Source organism: Ovis canadensis, chromosome 9, assembly GCF_042477335.2.
Source record: "Ovis canadensis isolate MfBH-ARS-UI-01 breed Bighorn chromosome 9, ARS-UI_OviCan_v2, whole genome shotgun sequence".
Taxonomy (NCBI): Eukaryota; Metazoa; Chordata; class Mammalia; order Artiodactyla; family Bovidae; genus Ovis; species Ovis canadensis.
Window position 1 is genome coordinate 70,597,490 of NC_091253.1, and position 10,948 is coordinate 70,608,437.

The window sequence follows — 10,948 nt, forward strand, 5'->3', positions numbered from 1 at the left end:
AATAATTTTAAAATTTGTACGGAAACACAAAAACCCCAAACAGCCAAAACAATCTAGAGAAAGAAGAACATATCTAAAGAAATCACACTTTCTGGCTTCAGGCTATGCTCCAAAACTGCAGTAGTCAAAACAGTATGGTAGTGGCACAAAAACATAGATCAGTGGAACAGGACAGACAGCCCAGAAATAAACCAACACACTAACGGTGAGTTAATCTATGAGGACAGAAGTGATAATTCACAATGAAGGAAAAAAACAGTCTCTGCTAAGTGGTGCTGGGGAAATGGAACAGCTACATGTAAAAGAATGAAATTAGGGCATTTCCTTGGAAGAAAAGTTATGACCAACCTAGACAGCATATTCAAAAGCAGAGACATTACTTTGCCGACTAAGGTCCGTCTAGTCAAGGCTATGATTTTTCCCAGTGGTCATGTATGGATGTAAGAGTTGGACTGTGAAGAAGGCTGAGCACCGAAGAATTGATGCTTTTGAACTGTGGTGTTGGAGAAGACTCTTGAGAGTCACTTGGACTGCAAGGAGATCCAACCAGTCCATTCTGAAGGAGATCAGCCCTGGGATTTCTTTGGAAGGAATGATGCTAAAGCTGAAGCTCCATTCCTTTGGCCACCTCATGCGAAGAGTTGACTCATTGGAAAAGACTCTGATGCTGGGAGGGATTGAGGGCAGGAGGAGAAGGGGACGACAGAGGATGAGATGGCTGGATGGTATCACGGACTCGATGGAGTCTGAGTGAACTCTGGGAGTTGGTGATGGACAGGGAGGCCTGGCGTGCTGTGATTCATGGGGTCGCAAAGAGTTGGACACGACTGAGCGACTGAACTGAACTGATAGCACCATATACAAAAGTAAGAATCCAGATACTGTAAAATTTCCAGAGGAAAACATAGGCAGAACATTCTTTGACATCAATTACAGCAATATTTTCTTGAATCTGTCTCCTAAAGCAAGGAAAATTAAAACAAAAATAAACAAATAGGGCCTAATTAAAATTTTCAAAGCTTTTACACAGCAAAAGAAACCATTGGCAAAATGAAAAGACAGTCTCCTGAATGGGAGAAAATATTTGCAAATGATATGACCCATAAGGGATTAATATCCAGTGTAAATGTTTTATTCTTTGTCCCTGAAACCACTGTTATTGTAGAAAAAAAGGAATTCTTCATTGATAAACCCCTAAAAGGAAGAGTGCATCTTTTTTCCAGGTACTGAAAGGTAGGCCTGATCTGATGTCACAATAGTCTTCTCGGATAGAGAAAAACACGAAATCATTTGTTTGCTGATGTCTCCAATTCTTCATGCAACATAACACTTTATCCAGAACATGTGATATTGACTCATACGTATTTGTATAGTACCTATTTGGGCATTATCTTTGGGTCTGTTCCAAGAGAGAATTTCCTGTTTGGGGAAGTTCTTGGCTCACAAATTCAGATAACCTGCAACATAATCTGTTTTTCAATTATTACAGATTTCCTGCTTCAGCCATTGCTAAGCTTTTGTTCTCAGACTAATCACAGTGCTACCATTAATTCCACAAATGACCACCTCTGAAACTTTCCTTCACAAACCATAAACCTGGGTTCTCCCCTCAAACAGTCATAGTCACCCTCTGTGCCAGTTATCAGTTGATTGTCTCTGAGCTCCTAATTCAACTTTGTTTGCTTTGCTTTGTGCTAGCTGGATCCTGCAAGCATTTCCCCAGATCAGCTAGTGCGATGTTAGGCTTTGTCAGCAGAGGGCGAGGCAGTGCTATTGCTGGAGGCAGGGACTGCTCTTTTGGGTTCTTGTGTGAAGATGGAGGGTTGGGGCTGTGGGGGGAGGTTGCTCCTACAGCTCTTGACAGAAAGCAACATATAGGACACCCATGCAGCACATAGGTACTCATGCACAAACATGTTTTGCCAGCGATATGCAAAAATCAGAAAGTGAGTTTCACCAGCATCCCAGAGGGCTGATTCCCAGCTAGTTTTCCTAGGGCCCCAACAGGTGTGTTCCAGCCAGCCCTGGCTGGTGGCACTTCAGCAAACTCTCTGTCATTAAGTAGGCCATAGCCACACCCTCTCCAACAGGGCCTGTATGTCAGTGTTGGCTTCTTTCCAAATCTTCTCCTTCCATGGGTTTTAGCCTCAGCTGTAGAGGTAGTAGCCCCTCCCTACGTCTGCTATTCTTGTATTCGGTCAAGTTTACTTTATTGCTAAGATGTCACCTCCTCTAATCTAGTTAACTATTAATTATTTATCCCTTACTTAATTGCTATTAGTAGTTCATTACTAGATAATAATGCTTTATATTTAAATGTTCCATTCAATTTACTGAGTGGTTTCTATCTCCTAGCTAGGCCCTGACTGACACATCTTCTGTAGGTAATTCATAGCAATTCTGCATGGGCTGTCTTTATTTTACAAAAATTTCAGGAGTCTACTAACTTCCAAAATAAATCAGCCTATCAGTTGTAATGTTAGACATGTACAACCAAATTTCCAAGCCTGATAATCTAGTACATTAAATTTAAATTCTTTCGCAAAGGTTCAGAAATCAGGAAAGATTCAGAGACATTGAATTTCTGTTGGCGGCCTTTCTTAAACCCATTAACATTTATTTTAATTACGGTTCCATGGTCATATTTCAAATAGTCTGAGAACTATATTGCATGTGTAAAAACTCCAGTGTTTAGGGAAATATTTGGATATTAGATATAGGCTCTAGAATTGCCTACAACTAAAAGATCTGAGAGGATGAGAGTGAAAAAGCTGGCTTAAAACTCAACTTTAAAAAAACAAAGATCATGGCATCTGGTCCTATCACTTCATGGCAAATAGAAGGGGGAAAAGTAGAAGCAGTATTAGATTTTATTTTCTTGGGCTCCAAAATCATTGCAAACGGTGACTGCAGCCATGAAATTAAAAAATGCTTAATGGAAGATGCTCCTTGGAAGAAAACTCTGACAAATCTAGATAGCATACTAAAAAGCAAAGACATCACTTTGCCAACAAAGGTCCATATAGTCAGTTCAGTTCAGTTCAGTTCAGTCGCTCAGTCGTGTCCGACTTTTTGCGACCCCATGAATCGCAGCACGCCAGGCCTCCCTGTCCATCATCATCTCCCGGAGTTCACTCAGACTCACGTCCATCGAGTCTGTGATGCCATCCAGCCATCTCATCCTCGGTCATCCCCTTCTCCTCCTGCCCCCAATCCCTCCCAGCATCAGAGTCTTTTCCAATGAGTCAACTCTTCACATGAGGTGGCCAAAGTACTGGAGTTTCAGCTTTAGCCTCAGTTCCTTCCAAAGAAATCCCAGGGCTGATCTCCTTCAGAATGGACTGGTTGGATCTCCTTGCAGGCCAAGGGACTCTCAAGAGTCTTGTCCAATACTACAGTTCAAAAATATCAATTCTTTGGCGCTCAGCCTTCTTCACAGTCCAACTCTCACATCCATACATGACCACAGGAAAAACCATAGCCTTGACTAGACAGACCTTAGTTGGCAAAGTAATGTCTCTGCTTTTGAATATGCTATCTAGGTTGGTCATAACTTGTCTTCCAAGGAGTAAGCGTCTTTTAATTTCATCGCTGCAATCACCATCTGCAGTGATTTTGGAGCCCAAAATAATAAAGTCTGACATTGTTTCTACTGTTTCCCCATCTATTTCCCATGAAGTGATGGGACCAGATGCCATGATCTTAGTTTTCTGAATGTTGAGTTTTAAGCCAACTTTTTCGCTCTCCTCTTTCACTTTCATCAAGAGTCTTTTTAGCTCCTCTTCACTTTCTGCCATAAGGGTGGTGTCATCTGCGTATCTGAGGTTATTGATATTTCTCCTGGCAATCTTGATTCCAGCTTGTGTTTCTTCCAGTCCAGTGTTTCTCATGATGTTCTCTGCATAGAAGTTAAATAAGCAGGGTGACAATATACAGCCTTGATGTACTCCTTTTCCTATTTGGAACCAGTCTGTTGTTCCATGTCCACTTCTAACTGTTGCTTCCTGACCTGCAAGCAGGTTTCTCAAAAAGCAGGTCAGGTGGTCTGGTATTCCCATCTCTTTCAGAATTTTCCACAGTTTATTGTGATCCACACAGTCAAAGGCTTTGGCATAGTCAAGAAAGCAGAAATAGATGTGTTTCTGGAACTCTCTTGCTTTTTCCATGATCCAGCGGATGTTGGCAATTTGAAATCTCGTTCCTCTGTCTTTTTAAAACCAGCTTGAACATCAGGGAGTTCACAGTTCACGTATTGCTGAAGCCTGGCTTGGAGAATTTTGAGTATTACTAGCATGTGAGTATTACTAGCATGTGAGATGAGTGCAATTGTGCGGTAGTTTGAGCATTCTTTGGCATTGCCTTTCTTTGGAATTGGAATGAAAACTGACTGTTTCCAGTCCTGTGGCCACTGCTGAGTTTTCCAGATTTGCTGGCATATTGAGTGCAGCACTTTCACAGCATCATCTTTCAGGATTTGAGATGGCTCAACTGGAATTCCATCACCTCCACTAGCTTTGTTCGTAGTGATGCTTTCTAAGGCCCACTTGACTTCACATTCCAAGATGTCTGGCTCTAGATTAGAGATCACATCATCATGATTATCTGGGTCGTGAAGATCTTTTTTGTACAGTTCTTCTGTGTATTCTTGCCACCTCTTCTTAATATCTTCTGCTTCTGTTAGGTCCATACCATTTCTGTCCTTTATCGAGCCCATCTTTGCATGAAATGTTCCCTTGGTATCTCTAATTTTCTTGAAGAGACCTCTAGTCTTTCCCATTCTGTTCTTTTCCTCTATTTCTTTGCATTGATCGCTGAAGAAGGCTTTCTTATCTCTTCTTGCTATTCTTTGGAACTCTGCATTCAGATGCTTATATCTTTCCTTTTCTCCTTTGCTTTTCGCCTCTCTTTTCACAGCTATTTGTAAGGCCTCCCCAGACAGCCATTTTGCTTTTTTGCATTTCCATATAGTCAAAGCTATGGTTTTTCCAGTAGTCACGTACTGATGTGAGTTGGACCATAAAGAAGGCTGAGTGCTGAATATTTGATGCTTTCAAATTGTGGTGCTAGAGGTGACTTTTGAGAGTCCCTTGGATTGCAAGGAGATCAAATCAGTCAATCCTCAAGCAAGCCAACCCTAAGTATTCACTAGAAGAACTGATGCTGAAGCTGAAACTCCAGTACTTTGGCTGGTGACATGATGTAAAGAGCTGACTCACTGGAAAAGACTCTGATGCTGGGAAAGATTGAAGGCAAAGGGAGAAGAGGGTGGCAGAGGATGAGATGGTTGGATAGAATCACTGACTCAATGGACGTGAGTTTGAGCAAGCTTCAGGAGATAGTGAAGGACAGGGTAGCCTGGCATGATGCAGTCCATGGGATTGCAAAGAATTGGACACAACCTGGTGATGGAACGACAACAATGAAAACAAAGGATTTCAAAATTTGTATCTCTACTAATAATAAGCCTGTAGGCAAACTAAATTAAAAAAACACTCTACTCAACCCACACAATGAAATATCGTAACATTTGAGAATTTTGGGTTTTGTGCTAATCTTTGTCAAGAATGACCCATAGAGAGAAAATATCTACAAATAATATACCTGATGAGAACTTAGCGTCCATAATATATTAAGAATTCATATAATTCAGCAAGAGAAGACCAACAATCCAATTAAGGATGGATAAAGTATTTAAATAGACATTCTGTAAAGAGGAAATATAAATGGCCAACAAGCAGGAGAAAAAATGCTCAGTGTCATTAAAGAAATGCAAGTCAAAACCACAATGAGATACCATTTCACATCCACTTGGATGGACAGAATTAAGAAATAAAACAAAATAACTAGTGGTGGTGATCATTTAGAGAAATTGGAAACTTAATACATTGCTGGTAGGAATATAAAATAGTACAGACACTGGAGAAAGAGTCTGGCTATTCCACAATGATTAAATTCCACCTCTAGGGATAAACCCAAAAGAATTGAAAATAGGTGTTCAAACAAATGACTAAGCAAATGTTGATAGCAACACTATTCACAATAGACAAAAGGTGAAAACAAGCCAAATGTCCATCAGCTGATGAATGGTTAAACAAAGTGGCATATCCATACAATGGAATATTATACAGATATAAAAAGGAATGGAGTACAAATTACACTACAATGTGAATGAACTTAGAAAATATTATACTAAGCTAAAGAATTAGGTACAGAAGGCCACAAGTTGTACGATTCCATTTATATAAAATATCCAGAACGGGAAAATCCAGAGATTAGTGGTTTCCAGGGGCCAGAAGGAAGATGGAATAGGGAGAGAGAGTTGAACGGGTATAGGTTTTCCTTTTTGGTTGATAAGGTTCTAGAATTAGACAGTAGTGATAGTTGTAGGACATTGTAATTATACTACATGCCACTGAACTATACACTTTAAGGTGGTTAACATGGTGAATTCTGTATTGTATATACTTCACTGCAGTGAAAAGATTGTGGAAAGGAAGGAATTGGAGGTGCAAAACATGAACAATTCTTTAAAGAAATTTTGATGTAAAGAGTAGTTGAAAATGGTGCAATGGCAGGAAGGAGATGTAGTGTGAATGGAAAGTTTTTAAAATATTAAAAAATTTAAAAAATAGATTGAAAACAGTGTTATCGTATAGTAATTATCAAAGGTACTTGCTGAGTGGTAATTAGGTGTATGGTTACCACACAGACATAGAGGGTGGCAACACTGGATGAAGAGCCATTGATCTGTTAGATCCCAAACATAAGATACAATGATCACCTTTGCCTCTGATTCTCATGGTCTCACTGCATGAAAGAAATGAATGATAACAGTAGGTAAGCAAGATAAAAGATAGAAGACTATAGGGACTAACTGTGTGTGCGTAGTTACTCAGTCATGTCCCCATAGATTGTAGCCCTCCAGGCTCCTCTATCCATGGGATTCTCCAAGCAAGAATACCGGAGTGGGTTGCTATTTCCTTCTTCAAGACCCAGGGATCGAGCCCACCTTTCCTGCTTGGTAGGTGGATTCTTTACCACTGAGCCACCTGAGAAGCCTCAATCTCAGGGGTTGACAAATTCACATTCCCACCTGGTCCAGAGACCTGCAGCATCCCTGGGGCCACTCCTGGCCCCTGGCGATATTTCTTTGCAGATAGCTACTTGCCAGAACAGACCTTTAGTACGGCCTTGACAGGGATGTTTGCTGCACCTCTCCAGAGCAGGATCCTGATTCAAACCCACATTCCGGAAGCTGAGCATTTGATTGTGAATGAAATCTAACATTTCTGTGATTTAGCTAACTTAATATCTTAATATGATATTTCAATACCAATGTTTTGTCCTTAGTCCTGCTGCTTCTTAAATATAATACATCTGATTATAACATTTTTGACTATGTTGTCCTTAGAATGTGTTCCCTTTTTGATCAAAATAGTACCATCCTTTTTAGGGATAAAAAATATTGTTGACATTAGAAGAAAAGTCAGAATCTAAACAGAGAAAAATGGACAGATAATGACTGGAAAATGTTTATACCAAATCTTAAAGGGTTTATTCACTCTTTCTGGACTCTAATGAACTTTAGTAACCTCATAAAACAAATATTTTATACTTTGATTTATTTATTTAAATAACTTAAATTCTGTTACAACATACTTAACACTCATACTTAACACTCCATTATTAATCCTGAAAATCTGTCCATTTGCCTTATTGCTCTCTTAATCTAACCTCTCCTACCTACACTATATATTATGCCATAGAGAATTATGTTTTGAAAGTCTAGCAATTCTGATGATTAGGTCTATGAAGTTGTGTTTACATCTTAAAGAACTCTGTTACTGTGTGTTGATCATCTACTTCTGTAACAGTTTTGTTTTTGCTTTGGTTGTTGGCTGAGCTGGGTCTTCCCTGCAGCACACAGGCTTTCTCTAGTTGTGTGGAGGGGGCTACTCTCTCATTGCAGTGTGTGGGCTTCTCATTATGGCGGTTTCTCTTGTTGAGCCCAGACTCTGTGTGTGCAAGCTTTAGCAGTTATGGTGCCTGGGCTCAGAAGTTGCAGTTCACAGGCTCTAGAGCATGGGCTCAGTAGTTATGGCACATGGGCTTAGTTGGCAGCACTGCATGTGAAATCTTCCCAGACCAAGAATCGAACCCATGTGCCCTGCATCGGCAGGTAGATTTTTAACCAGTAGACCACCACAGAAGTTCTGTAAATGTTTTAAACATTGAATCTGTATTGGTTGAGGGAAATAACATTGAAAATAGTAACAGTGCTTGCACCCCTTCCCTACTTAGCTTGGAATTTCAACAGCTATCCTTATTGCCAGCCTCTTAAAGTCCCCATTCAGTTTAGTTCAGTTCAGTCGCTCAGTCGTGTCCGACTCTTTGTGACCCCATGAACGGCAGCATACCAGGCCTCCCTGTCCATCACCAACTCCCAGAGTCCACCCAAACCCATGTCCATTGAGTTGGTGATGCCATCCAGCCATCTCATCCTCTGTCGTCCCCTTCTCCACCTGCCCTCAATCTTTCCCAGCATCAGGGTCTTTTCCAATGAGTCAGCTCTTTGTATGAGGTGGCCAAAGTACTGGAGTTTCAGCTTCAACATCAGGCCTTCCAATGAACAGCCAGGACTGACTTCCTTTAGGATGGACTGGTTGGATCTCCTTGCAGTCCAAGGGACTCTCAAGAGTCTTCTCCAACACCACAGTTCAAAAGCATCAATTCTTAAGCGCTCAGCTTTCTTTATAGTCCAGCTCTCACATCCAATACATGACTACTGGAAAAACCTAAAAGACGATGCTGTGAAACTGCTGCGCTCAATGTGTCAGCAAATTTGGAAAACTCAGCAGTGGCCACAGGACTGGAAAAGGTCAGTTTTCATTCCAGTCCCTAAGAAAGGCAATGCCAAAGAATGCTCAAACTACTGCACAATTGCATTCATCTCACACGCTAATAAAGTAATGCTCAAAATTCTCCAATATGTGAACCGTGAACTTCCAGATGTTCAAGCTGGTTTTAAAAACAGCAGAGGAACCAGAGATCAAATTGCCAACAATCAGCTGGATCATGGAAAAAGCAAGAGAGTTCCAGAAAAACATCTATTTCTGCTTTATTGACTATGCCAAAGCCTTTGACTGTGTGGATCACAATAAACTGGAAAATTCTGAAAGAGATGGGAATACCAGACCGGCTGACCTGCCTCTTGAGAAACCTACATACAGGTCAGGAGGCAACAGTTAGAACTGGACATGGGACAACAGACTGGTTCCAAATAGGAAAAGCAGTACGTCAAGGCTGTATATTGTCACCCTGCTTATTTAACTTCTATGCAGAGAACATCATGAGAAACGCTGGACTGGAAGAAACACAAGCTGGAATAAAGATTGCCCAGAGAAATACCAATAACCTCAGATACGCAGATGACACCACCCTTATGGCAGAAAGTGAAGAAGAACTAAAGAGCCTCTTGATGAAAGGGAAAGAGGACAGTGAAAAAGTTGGCTTAAATCTCAACATTCAGAAAACAAAGATCATGGCATCCGGTCCCATCACTTCGTGGCATATAGATGGCGAAACAGTGTCAGACTTAATTTTGGGGGGATCCAAAATCACTGCAGATAGTGATTGCAGCCATGAAATTAAAAGACACTTACTCCTTGGAAAGAAAGCTATGACCAACCTAGACAGCATATTAAAAAGCAGAGATATTACTTTGACAACAAAGGTCCGTCTAGTCAAGGCTATGTTTTTTCCAGTAGTCAAAGTCCCCATTAAAAAATAGCAAAAAAAAATTGCCCAACTAAAATAGGAGTTACCGAGTTCCTGCTGACATGACCACTAGGCTAATGGACTCCAGCTTGTGAGTTGAACCCTGCCCCAAGCCAAAATCAGGTGACCCAGAATAAGTGGAGCAGAAAGCTGCTCACTTTCTTATCAACCTGTTGCTACAACACAAGAAAGTTAAAAGTGAGCTGCATAGTGTGAAAACACTGGAAGGGTCCAGGGCAGTTGAAAAACTAGCACACAACTGGGCTGGATTAAAAGCACTAGGTGTCCACATCCAAAGATGATGATCCTACTCTCCTCCTCTGGCTTGGAGCATAATGTCTAGCTCAGGGTGCCATTCATTAGGGGGGAAAAATTATAGGGGAGAATAATTCTGATAATGATAATGAAGATATTAAGTAATAAAACTTAGATTACTTGTAATAGGCCATGCAGCATTCCAAAAGCTTCTACACATACTCATTCATGAATCCTCGCAACAGTCCTCTCAGGTGATAAACCAAAAGCACAGAGAGAGGCTGTTACTTACTCATGGTCATACCAGCAGAAATTGGCAGGGCCTTGTTGTAAAGCCCTTAAGTTTGGGGCAGGATGAAGACCTTTTCTTATAGTAATAGTGTTATCCTACATAATACAGAGGATCAGAGAAGACTCTTGAGGAGGTGACTTTTCAACTAAGATGTGTAAGATTATCTAACAAAACAGAAATAAAGTTAGAGATGTAGGAAACAAAATTTACGGTAACCAGGGGGTAAGAGGGTGGGGGATAAATGGAAAGATTGGGATTGACATATACACACTACTATATATAAAATAATAAGGACCTACTGTAGCACAGAGAACTCTACTCAATACTCTGTAATGGCTACTTAGGAAAAGAATCAATGAGTGGATAGATTGTGTGTGTGTATAACTGATTCACTTTGCTATATACCTGAGACTAAAACATTGAAAATCAACTATACTCCAATAAAACATTCTTAAATTAAAAGCAAAAGAAATCAGACAAAAGGGGAAGGGATGGAATTGCAAGACTGTTTTAACCACGAGGGCCAACGAGTGGAAAAATCGTTGAGGCAGGAGCGTTCGTAGTGCATTTGGTAATTTAAAAGGCGGAGTGACTGGAGTACAGTGAGGTAGAGAGGGGCCAGGA